Here is a 12,470-nt window from a genome sequence, read left to right on the forward strand (position 1 = left end):
CCTGTCTTTAAAATTCAATTTCCTAATTGTTTTGTGGTAAAGAAACAGAGTTTCTGGCCTTTGTTTTATTACTTACATTTTGGGAGGGAAAAAACAAAGGCATGGGAACAGAAACAGCTCCTTTAGGGATCAAGTCCAGGCAAACAAGTGATAGATGTCTAGTTTGTGTCAGAAAAAAAGGAGAAATGCCTCTCTCCTGCAGATCCATGACCATCTGACTATTGGCTTAACCACTGCAGCAAGACAGGGAAAATCAGGTGTTGCAAGGTCTTCAAGAAACCTTAATGTTTCTAAGAAAGACCTCTTTCCTAATGAGTTCATAGCAAAGATTTTCTGTTCTTTCAGTTCCTGATTTTGAACTTTATGCTGTTAAATTTAATTCCATTTTTCTCGTTCTAGCCAAGAAATCATTACTTGTAATACCTTTCAATTTACTGTCACCTGCAAATTTCATTATGCAAATCAAATTCTTATTTCTGTCTCATTAATGACTATATTGCACATATTATGTCCAAAATCTCATCACAGCCCCCAAAGAGTGCTCCTGCTCATTTCTCTCCTTTCAGCTTAGGCTTTTGCAGTCTTCTTAACCACTCCGCATCCACCTCACCAGCTAATTCTGGTGTGAATTATCCTACCCACCTTCAGTAATATTCCCCACAGGGAATCCGTTCCTCTACTGCAGTTTAGATACAACAGGGTGATAAGTACTGGAATTATGTGATCTGCTCTGGGTAGCACCATTCCGCAACTTACCACACTTTCTATTCGTATGTGTGTTCACAAGGAAGTCAAAACCTGGTCTAACTCTATGTAGGATTAACTGGGCAATCTAAGGGGAGTTGGTGCAATCCATCTTATTTGGAAAGAATTTATACAAAAAGGGTGTTTTTTCTATGCATTTTAACCTCTTCATGTTTCCTACACTTCCTTTACAGTCACAGAGGTTTGAAGGAAAACATAACAAATGCTGCATCCGCCCATCGGTTTTAACTAGTTCTGAAACCTCCTATGGACTCAGGAAACACAGGCAGTCATTAAAAACATGTAGCCCAGGACAGTTTTCATTACATGACCACATACTCTTTTGGCAGGCGACTGTTGTTTCATACGCTGCATGGGATGAACAGTGCTACTGACACCGAATTCATTTAGTATTTCGCTGTATAATAGTTGATACCAAATTAAATTAGTATTTCACTGAATATAGAAACTTAGACACAGACAGGGCTACAAGGACTCTTAAACTGTAATTTTACTGTGTATAGAGGCTACAATTCTCAAGATAAGGAAGGCATGAAAAAAGAGAAACAAATTCTTCTCTCAAGTCAAATTAGGCCTTCCTCCTGTTGATAAGGCCTGAGAAATAAGTAAACGGCTGTGAAAGAAAACAACTCAAGATGCCGCTCAGAGTTGTATATTAGCCCAAACAAGAACATGTAGTTAATTGGAAAGACTTAACACACATTCCAATGTCCTTAATGAATGGATTGCCATAAAAGTATAAAATGAGTAGGGGTATCTCTCCCAAATGACCACTACAACCCCCACAGACCTCTCCTCAAAATTCAGAGCACCTGCACCACGGCCTTATCTACCCAAATTACCATATGCAATAAGTAACAAGAATTGGGTGGGCATTTCGTAGAATTATAATGAATATGAGTATAATGAAGATATATAAGCTGTAAACTGTATCTTCTCAATGTGCATGATGGGCGGAGCGATCCCCCCCACACCTGGTACCGTAATAAAGTCATGTCGGTTTTAACCTGTCATTCTCGGCAGAGAGTTTATCTCCCAGATTTCGGTGACACTACTGTAATAACCAGCAGCTCAATGCCTTGTTTTCCCTATATGTTCTTTGAAAAGAAGGGTAAAATCCTAGGCTTTGAAAATCTTTTACGAAACTCATTTCTACAGAGTGTTTCAAACTTCAACTTATATAATCCACATAAGTAAATGACGGATTTGCTTAAATTGGGAATTGAAATTAATGCAAAGCAGTTTGAATAATCTTAGACAGTCAATCAAAAATAATGCCCACCTGACTTTAAACACATCTGATGTTCCACACATGTGGTAGGTAAATCACAGATTCTGTCTATTTCAGATTAACTATTCGCACTTCATACTTCTGAAAACTGAACTCAAGAACCTTACTGGACATTCAACAAGCAACAAATAAATGGGTTGAAAACACTGGGCTTCATTAGTCTATCCACAGCCATCTGTGAATGCTCTAGCATTAGGAGGGATAGAGGAATAAAGAAGAAAACAGACAGAGATTTTTAAAACAATCAAAACACTCCCTTTGTTTAGGTACAAGCAGCATGCAGATTAGGTTTTTTTCTAGTATTGGCCTACTACTGGTATTACTGTGTCCTGGGTTCAGCTGTACCAGTTTTTTCTCCTTCTTAGTAGCTGGTGCAGTGCTGTGTTTTCGACTTTAGTCTGAGAACAATGCTGATAATACACTGATCGTTTTAGTTGTTGCTAAGTAATGCTTATCCCGATAAAGGATAAGGCTCAGGCTCTGCCAGTGAGGAGGGGCACGGGAAGCCGGGAGGAAGCAGAGACAGGACACCTGACCCAAACTAGCCAAAGGGGTATTCCATACCACAGCACGTCATGCCCAGTATATAAACTGGGGGCAGTTGGCCAGAAGGGCCAGATCGCTGCTGAAGGACAGGGTGGGCATCGGTCAGAGGGTGGTGAGCAATTGTACTGTGCATCACTTGCGTTTATTGTTTTCTTTTCCTTTTCCCCTTTCAGTTTCTCTCCTCTTGTTATTTCCCTTATCATTATTATTATTGGTGGTAGTAGTAGCGGTTTTGTATTATACCTTAGTTACTGGGCTGTTCTTATCTCAACCCGTGGGGTTTACATTCTTTCCATTCTCCTAACCATCCCTCTGGGAGCAGGGGGGAGGAAAGAAATGGAGGGAGTGAGCGAGCGGCTCTGCGGTTCTAAGTTACCGGTTGGGCTTACACCATATTACTATGTGATCTACACATACTGTAGATCACAGCAGACTGTAAAGACACCAGAACTCCACAGTCCTATATGCAAACAAAACGTAAAAGCCCAGTGAGTGATGATTTATGACACTGCACCTCTGTTTTGTCCTCACTGCTGCTATTTGGAATTTTAGGGTCAGTCCTCTAATGCGAGCTGGAGCCTTCCCCTTCCAACCTGCTGCCTCTTTGTAACATTAAGAACTTCAAATCTCTGGTCAATAGTTCTTTGCTGGTCAAGCATCTCCAAAAACACTACCCTTATTTTAATAAGGTTTTCCACCTTGAATCCTTCTTTGGACCTGCACTTAGCAGGGCTGCATCAAGATCACAGGCAGGGCACTTTTTTAGCTATTCTGCTCATGCAAACCACCTCTGAAACTTGTTCCTGACTCCTACATTCTACCAGTTCATTTTTGTTATTTGGGGTTTGGGCTGCACCCCCAGAGCATGAGCAGCAGGTCGAGGGAGGGGATTCTCCCCCTCTGCTGTGCTCTGGGGAGACTCCTCCTGCAGTCCTGATCCAGCTATGGGGCAACAACACAAGAGGGACATGGAGCTGCCGGAGCGAGGCCAGAGGAGGCGACGGAGATGCTGCGAGGGCTGGAGCAGCTCTGCTCTGGAGACAGGCTGAGAGAGCTGGGCTGGTTCAGCCTGCAGAAGAGAAGGCTCCTTGAGGGGAGACCTTAGAGCAGCTCCCAGTGCCTAAAGGGGCTACAAGAAACCTGGAGAGTGGCTTTGGACAAGGGCCTGTATGGACGGGACAGGACAAGGGGGAATGGCTTTAACCTGACAGAGGTGAAATTGAGATGAGCTCTTAGGCAGAAGTTCTTCCCTGTGAGGGTGGTGAGGCCCTGGCACAGGTTGCCCAGAGAAGCTGTGGCTGCCCCATCCCTGGCAGTGTTCAAGGCCAGGCTGGACGGGGCTTCGAGCAACCTGCTCTAGTGGAAGGTGTCCCTGCCCGTGGCAGGGGGTTGGAACTGGATGAGCTTTAAGGTCCTTCCAGCCCAAACCAGTCTGTGGTTCTGTGGCGATCCTGTGGAATGTTTTCTTTTTACAAAAGCAAAGCTGTCAAACTGGAAAGTGGCACCATGACCTCTACAGACATCTGTCAGCCCTGCGCAGCCGACCCAACTCCAGGGGCCTGGTGCACCGCGGGGTCAGCAGGACCGGAACTTTACCCCGACCGAGCTTCGCCCCTCGCAGGCCGCCGGCCCAGCGCCTGCCCGGGCAGCGTCGGCCCTGAACACGGCCGGGGCCGGAACGGGACGAGGCAGACCCCTCTATCCTTCCCGCTCCACTTCCGGGTTCCCCTCCGCGGCCCCGGGCGGTGACGTCACTGCGCGCGGACCCCGGAAGTGGAGCCGGAGGGGGGGCGGGCGGCGGCAGGAGCCGGAGCGGCCGCGCGTTCCCCGCCCCGCCCCGCCCCGCCCCACCCCACCCCACCCCACCCCACCGGCGACGGGCGCCAGGTACGTGCTGCGGCCCGGGCCGGGGGCCTCTGGGGACGGGGACAAGGGAGGAGGCGGGAGGGAGGCGGCCGCCTTCGCCCCGCCAGCGGCCGTGGCGAGCGGGAGGACGGCGGCGGCGCCCGGCCTCCCCCCACCGCGCTCCTCTCGCAGTCCGTCCCCGGGCGAGAACGCTGGGCCCGCGGCTTTGCGTGTGCGCGGCGGCGGGCCTGAGGCGGCGGCGGGGCTGGAGGGGTAGGTGGCGTCTGCCAGCGGGCGGGCCCCGCGCTCTCCGCGCCGCCCTCGTGGCGCGGGCGCGGGGTCGGCCCCGGGCCGGTGCCGCGGCCCTGGCGGAACCGGTGTGGGTGCGGGCGGGGCCGCGGCCTCGGTATCGGGCTGTCCCCCTTGTCCCGTGGGCGCCGCTCCACGTGTTTGCGTCTTCCCACAGCGGGATAGGAGCCCAGAGCGCCTGGTGGCAGTGAGCGTTCGCAGCTGTCTAAACGATTTAAAGCTTTCCCAAATGCGCGGCCACAGTCATTGCTGCAGCTTTTGGTGCTGTAATCAGCCGCTTCCACAAAACAGGACTTGTCAGTTTTCCGTGTTACCTAATGCAAGTTGTAAATGAGCATAATTCTCACAACTTCATACTACAGCCGGGCTTGAGGGGTCATTTTCACCCAGAGTTTTACTTTCCTAGTTACGTGTGATTGAAAACTTCTCTTTGGAATGAAGTTTCTTGTAGTTGGTCTGGCAGCTTCAAAAGCCACACGAAGTATTTGTCACTTCTGAGTTGTGAACATAGGGAGATGATTTTTCACTTCATTATTGTAAGTTGGGTTTGTTTTGGCGATGGGGTAACTCCGGACTCATAATCCTAAAACATCAGATGTTGAGCATCTGTAGTTCCTTTCACAAAAAAAACATGCACTTTGCTTTTTAAAGAAATCCTGGATTCTTTTTTAATTCTTTTTGAAGCTAAATACTGAAGCTTTCAATAGAGAATGTGCCATTTTCCCCCCAGATAGTTAACTTTTACCTGTGGTGTTATGTGAGCCAAGTTGCTCCATCTCATGTAGGAGGGCTTAATGAGTCTACACAATATGTGGCATCCAGTTTATATTATTGCTGCATGAAGTTTTTGGCAAAGGTAGTAAAGTTTCAGTAAGCATGTTCCAGACCTTGGTCAGGACATACCAACACTGGCTAAAGAGGCGTCATAGAATCAACAGCAATTGCAAAACTATCTGGATATCTTTGGTCTTAACTGCACCATAATTTGGGTGACACAGTAAAGACTAGGGTGGTGACACTCGGCTTCGAAGAAGCGCGGTTACCACTAGTACAGCGAAAAAGTGGGGTCCTTTTAGGAATCATTAATATTTTCTTGGGATCATTAATGAGACTGTGGGTGAAAGAGGGTTGGCAATATGTTATGCTGCCCCTGGTAAAGCTGTCTGATGACAGCCTGTTTGTTAGAGATGTCTGTGGGACATTAAAATAAGGTATTTTCTAATTAGGTAGGAAAAGGTAAAGATGCTGTTGTGTAGGAAAAACTGGAGTCTTGGCAGTCAAAGACACTTAATGGCTTAGGAGGTTATTACCAAGTAGTACCAATGTAAAATACAGGAAGCATGTCTTCATATGGTCCTCTGGGTTTGGAATTGATCTAGTGTTCTGAGTGTTTCAGATATTGTGTCACTTTCAGAAAATAAATAATAATTGTTCTTTGCTCACGAAAGTGTTGGTCTGAATTCACAGGGTGGCTCTAGACAGAAGCTGCAGGCGGTGGCTGTCTCTGCTGCCAAAGTCACTGCCATTACTTGCTGCCTGCCTGTGTTGGAGGTCTGGTGTGCCACCCCTGGTGCTGGTCTGGGCACTCCCCATCCCACCTCTGTCAAAAGAGAGTAGGCAGAGGCAGGTGTAATAATTACAGCATTGAAGCTGACCTGACTCTTTGTGTCTGAAATAGGTTAGCGGGTGCTGGTAGATGTAGGAATGAGATGAAAACTTCCAGCAGGCCAGCAGTACCGAGCAGCTGGAGGCAGACAGGGGCATCGTCATTTCAGAAGCATAGTGTGCGCTCAGAGTGCTGTCTGCCTTACTGAAATACCTTTAATTATTGGAGGTTTTTTCACCAGTGCCTGGATTTTGTCTGTTTTCTTCAGATTGCTTATTCAGTGATTGCAGTCAGTTATGACTGTATGTTAATCTGCTAGTTGACTTGACCATGGTCTTTACTGAACTGCCTTTTATGTACCGGTTAGCTAATGTTTGGGAGAGCTTCTCCTCATAATCACTCAGTGGGGATTTATCTGTTGGTCTCTCTTCTTTTTAAGTTCACAACCTTATTTTTTTTTTGCCCCCTGGAGACTCAGCGCTGACTTCGGAGGTTTTGTCCATTGCAGGCTCTATAGAAAAAGTTCTGAATGCAACTCTATTGCTGGTACTTTGAATTTGACCCACTGTTCCTTGAGGGAATAATGTGCTGTGGTGACTGAGGAGTTTTTTAGATTTACAATAGATTCCTGGAATTCTTTGAAGTTAGGCGTACAGACAAAGAATGAATGGCTATCTTTTTTTAATTTTTTTTCCGCTCGCTTACTGAAACAAATTGGTTAACAGTTGGCAGGAAAACATCTGCTTACAAAATTTAATGATGCCCTATGAATTTTTTTTTGTGCATTACAGGAGACTTTTTTTTTTCTCTTTGTGAGTCTGTTCTTATGTATATCTACTTAGCCTGTAGATCAGTTTCACAGATTTGCACTGAAATGTACAGAATTCCTGAAGTACAGTTTGATGGGTTTAAATTAGTTGTTTTTCATGGATGTTCTTCAGTTTTTTAAGTGATATGATTAGAATGTGCCTTCTATGTATATACACACTTTTTTTGTTTTTCAGAGTAAGACTCTGGAATGAGGACTAACTACTGTTAGCGAGTTTAACTACTCACAGCATTCCTCACACTGTACTTCTAATGTGACTGAGTCTTTCTCGAAGGTGAAAAGATACAGCATTCAATTTTCTATAATCATTGCTTTTCTGCTTAGCTCATCATCAGATACTTGTTAGTGCCAGTTTTGACAGTGGTTTTTGTTTTATGGCTGGCTGCTTCTACGAATGAGGCTGGGACCTACAAGTAGTTTCCCTCCAGCTACAGACCCAGCCTGTTAACAGAATGCCCATGGTGCGGTTTTGCAGCCTGTTCACATTCACATCCCCACTGTGGGAAGGGGCAGTTCGACTTTCTTCTTCCTGCCGCATCCCTCCTGGGCACAGGAGATCAGCTGACTGTGTAGCAGTGCAGTTTTGTGTAGCTGCTTTTATTCACGTTACACTTTCCTGCAGAGTGTTGGCCTCCAGCTTAATGGAACTGCAGTTTGTATTCTGTTGAGCAGGTGTCCAAAGAGGAAGGATGAACCATAGAACTTATCAGGCTAATTTTAGGTGTTTCTGCTTTACAGTTAGTTTCTGAATTCTTCCAGCTTCCTGTTGCCCAGTAAAAATCAAAAGGGATCAGTCTTTGCAAAGCTTGCTATATAGTCATTTGAGGTTTGGAAGTACTGATTTTTAATAACTACCTGAAATAAGTATTGTCTTAGTAACTGCAATGCTAGCTGAATCAATGTGTTTAGTACAGTGGTAAATTTAGGAAACTCCTCTGTCAGTAAATAGGGTTTTTTCTCAGGCAGGCAAATGAAAGAAAATGTTCTTTATCATATGTCTAGAAAGAAAGACGATGTTTAGAATGAGAATTAGCTGTACATGGTGTCACATGGACTGCAAATTGACCAGTTCTGGTGTTGACTGGAAGCAGGTCTGTACCTGAAGCACCAGTGACACTGAATGTTAGTATTCATGTTTCTTGATGTTTGTGTATTTATAGTCAGGCCTATCATATTATGTTGTTCCTTTTGGTAGTTTATTATCAGCTGTTAGTTAGGAAGTTTTCCTGTTTGTTGCCAATTTCAAGTCAAAAGTTTAAATATTTATTTTTTTGAGAAGGACATACAGAAAATATTTTTGACTGTATTGAAACTATTCTTGGTTACCTTTAAGTCCCTCCAGGCATCTCCAAGACGCAGATAAGAAATATGAAATTTAATAGGAAGATATCTTTGGAAATTGTGCACTATTTCCCAAGAGAGCTAGACTGGATTTGTCTGAACTATAAGCTTCATAAAGTTGCTGATTCCTGTTTGCAATTAAGTATTTTAAGGTATTTGTTGTGAATTCTCTGGACGTTTCAGCTGCAATATACATACTGCACTGGCCTGCTGAGCTGCTTTATGCAGCTGCATGATGAAAGCTTTTGGTGAGATGCAGGAAAAATGGTTTCTCCCGTTGCTCGTCATCCCTTAACTGAAGTATGTTTTGGCTTAGGAACAGGCGTTGCGGACCTCATTTTTATTTTATTTCTGCTACATGCTGGGAATTAGCAGGTCTGTTGTACTTTGCAGCCATTGTATACCTCTGTGCTTGAAGGGAAAAACTGTCTTGGTCTATTAGAGAAATAACGGCTTGTCTGGGAAGATGGACAAGGTGATTCTGATTGATTGTGTTGTCAGTGTGCCAGCTACTGTGCCAGGTAGTTTTGAATGTTGTGTTGAAGACCAAGCCCAACAAATAATGTAGTGGTTAAAGTTTCTTTTGAAGTTTTGCAAGCCAGGCTTTGCAAAGCCTGGAAATGTACATTCGAGTGAATGTTGTATTTGTGTGTAGCACCATTAGCATATAATATATGCAAATCTCATTCTCCTTGTTTAGCTGAACCATGAAGATGCTAAAATCATATTCTTTTTTTGCTTTCTTCCTTCTTGTCCTAAGCACTGGAGTACAGCTGAGCAACCTTGAAAACATCTGGGTTTTTTCCTAACAAATGAGTGTGTCATTCCTCTTGTAGCATGTGTGCCATAAAGCCGTCTCAAGAGATAAGATGTTGAATAAGTGGACTAGATTTAAATAAAAACAGACACTCACAGTCAAAAACAAAACTGGAAGTATGTTGAAAGGAGAAATACGTTAACAGGAAGACTTTGGTAGTGAAAGAGCCATTAGATAAAGGCATTATGGAAATATGGTGAAATGAGGGATAAATAGGTGTGCTCATGCACACAATCCGTATCTCTATTGGAGAATAATAGTCCGTGTACTGAAAGCGTATCTCCCCACTGAAGCATACGATTAAATCTTGTGAAATAAAATTTGAGTGACTGGGAATTGTGTGTATCTGTATGCTGGTAACTCCCAAGCTGCAAGACTGTGTTAATATAGCTGCTCACCTCCAAGCCAAGGCAAAAAATTTCAGAGTAGGCACAACCATCAAAATCAAGAAAGCTATTATAAATGCAAACTTGCATTTGATACATGCTAGTCAGTAAGTAAAAAATCAGTGGAGTTTTCTTGATACTTTATTTTAAATGTTTGCATTTGGGAATAGCAAAGTTTGAAATTTGGAGGAATAAACTATTACCTATCACAGTGATCATTTATCGAGTCCTTTTGCTTTGTCTGTATTTCTTGTCCTTGTTGGGAAGTCAAGCTAAAAAGTTTTCAGACAGCATATGTGTGTTCCTGCCTTGTTCTGTTACCTCAGTTGCATCAGGTAATGAACTAAATCTGAAAATTTGTAAGTTAAAAGTACACTCTTAAAAAATAAAACAGGGGGGCGGGGAAGGGGGATCAGGAGAAAGAAGGGTAGTTTTAACTGGGATCAGGTTCCTGTTCTAGTTTAACTCAGATCTGATTCCCTGAACCAGTTTGCAATGCATTGCTACAACCAGTTGTGCCAGCACAGCTGAGCAGATAGCATGGGTAGGGGGTGGGACCACTTAAATCCTTTTGAAAAGATTTGTTTGGGAATATGTCCTTTGATTCTAAGACCTGGGGGCAGGAATGGTCTTTGCTCTGTATTTGTTCTCTGTGACACAGTGGAGTACTTGTTATCTGTCGGGATGAAGTCGAGCACAGCTTTCCCTTGGTTGGATTTAACGTTTCTCAGCATAAGAAATTGTCCTCAATTTTTAGAAATTTCAAGCATGTTCTGATAATGGCAGCATGAAAGCTCCAGGTTATCTTACTCAGTGTTATGTCCAATGTGTTAATGAAACTTTTATTTCCCACAATATGCAGTAGATGCTTAACCGCCATGCTATGTGAGCTTTCGTATCTGTAGCTAGTATCCTGACTTGTACTTTATTTCTTAAGACATGATTTTCTGTTGTCAGTAACTCAGAAACAGACATTTTTGGCACACAGTGCCATTTGTTCTTCATTGTTGCTCTTTCTAAATAGGTTATCTTGATTTCTGGCATTACATTCATGTGAATCATCCAATCGCCTTCACTAATATCAGGTAGCTTGAACGTACCTTCCTGCAGGAGTGCTTTAAGTTCTTGTTCGTTATCTTCCCAACAGCATTCTGTGGGAATTAAAGATTTTTTAAAAAACACTCATCTTTCCATTTTTTGTTCTGTTAGTTCTGTTCTCCTTGTCTGTCTTTCTGGTGAATATTTAAGTAGGCATAATAATTAGGTTAACTCCCTAAGGAGTAATTGTGAGAGGATCACACTGAAATAACCAGAAGTTTGAATTCTCGCCTGTGTGAGGTAGTTCATCTGGGGAGGAGAGGAGGAATAGAAATGTGCTGAGATGGGAATTCCAGTTCCTTAATGATACCAACCAATACCTGCATTTTCCTGGGATGAGAGAGAAGACTATTGCCTGGTTTATATTGGAGAGAAACTGCATTTTGCAAAGCTAGTAGTTGAGAAGCTCAGGAAGCTTTGAGAAGGCGTTTGCCTACCCAGTGATGTCCAGAGGAAATATTTAGAAGAACATTGTTTAGAAATTTTCTGAGAATTATTATCTTTAGACAGTACTACTAATGGGAACATAAGAAAGCTGTACAAGACATGCTGTGCCCTTTTCATTCTTTGGATGCGTCTTCCGGCACCACGGAACAACCAAGGGTGCCTGTTCCGCCACTGGACTGTGGTGAGGATGACCAGTGGAAGTGGACAACTGGGAGTTTGGCCTGAGGGAAATGCTCATGGCTTTGTAATCCCCATGCTCGTTTGGTAATGGCAGGATGAATGAAACCAGGGGACTAGAGTGGTGTGGATGAGGGGAAGTTTGGAATGAGGAATTGAGTTGGCAGTGTATCTATGAAAGCACTTGAAAGGACGAATGAGGAAGGCTTGAGGAGGGTAGAGTGGCACTAGAAGCTCTTGGGGTGGAATGATGGGGAGCTTGTGAGAGAAATAGGAGAGGATGATTGAGAGGCACTTAAGCATGGGGGAAGAGAAATTGAGGATGGCAGAAATATTAGGGTCACACTTAAAGCTCAGAAGAGGAAGGTCAGACAAAAAACTGAATAGCTCTTTATCAAGTGAACATTTTCATTCTACCTTTTGACAAAGGAGGAAATGCAATGGATAAAAACAAATGAGATTATGCTTTTAGTATTGGGTTTGCATGGCAAGGTTTTGGTGTGGGGGGCTATGGGATGGCTTCTGTAAGAAGCTGCTGAAAGCTTCCTCATGTCTGATGGAGACAGTGCAGCCAGCTCCAAGATGGACCTGCCACTGGTCAAGGCTGAGGCCGTTAGCAACAGTGGTAGTGCCTCTGGGATAAGATATTTACAAAGGGAATTAAAAAATAAACTGTGCAACTGCAGCCGGAGAGAGGAGTGAGAACATGTGAGAGCAGCAGCCCTGCAGACCCCAAGGTCAGTGAGGAAGGAGGGAAGAGGTGCTCCAGGCACCAGAGCAGAGATTCATTCCTCTGCGGCTCATGGTGCAGGTCATGGTGAGACAGGCTGTCCCCTACATGGTCCATGGCGGAGTAGGGGGATGCCCGAAGGATGCTGTGAGCCTGTGGGAAGCCCATGCTGGAGCAGGCTCTTGGCTGGACCTGTGGCCTCATGGAGAAAGGAACCCCCAGTGGAGCAGGTTTGCTGGCAGGACCTGTGACGTGGTGGGGGACCCACACTGGAGCAGTCTGT

At 44.4% G+C, this 12,470-nt stretch overlaps 1 protein-coding gene across 3 annotated transcripts in view; it reads left to right on the forward strand.

The window, feature by feature from the left end:
- Positions 1-4,328: 4,328 nt before the first annotated feature.
- The window catches only part of FAM172A (family with sequence similarity 172 member A), a 282,640-nt gene continuing 274,498 nt past the window's right edge, over positions 4,329-12,470 (forward strand). The window contains exon 1 of one of the 3 annotated variants that reach the window (XM_030471059.1): positions 4,329-4,489. The gene's annotated coding sequence lies outside the window, so the exon portion shown is untranslated. Of the gene's footprint in view, positions 4,490-7,369; positions 7,397-12,470 lie in introns of those variants that run through there. The other 2 variants (XM_030471057.1, XM_030471056.1) reach the window with 2 other exon arrangements.

This window comes from Strigops habroptila, chromosome Z (assembly GCF_004027225.2).
Source record: "Strigops habroptila isolate Jane chromosome Z, bStrHab1.2.pri, whole genome shotgun sequence".
NCBI classification, from domain to species: domain Eukaryota; kingdom Metazoa; phylum Chordata; class Aves; order Psittaciformes; family Psittacidae; genus Strigops; species Strigops habroptila.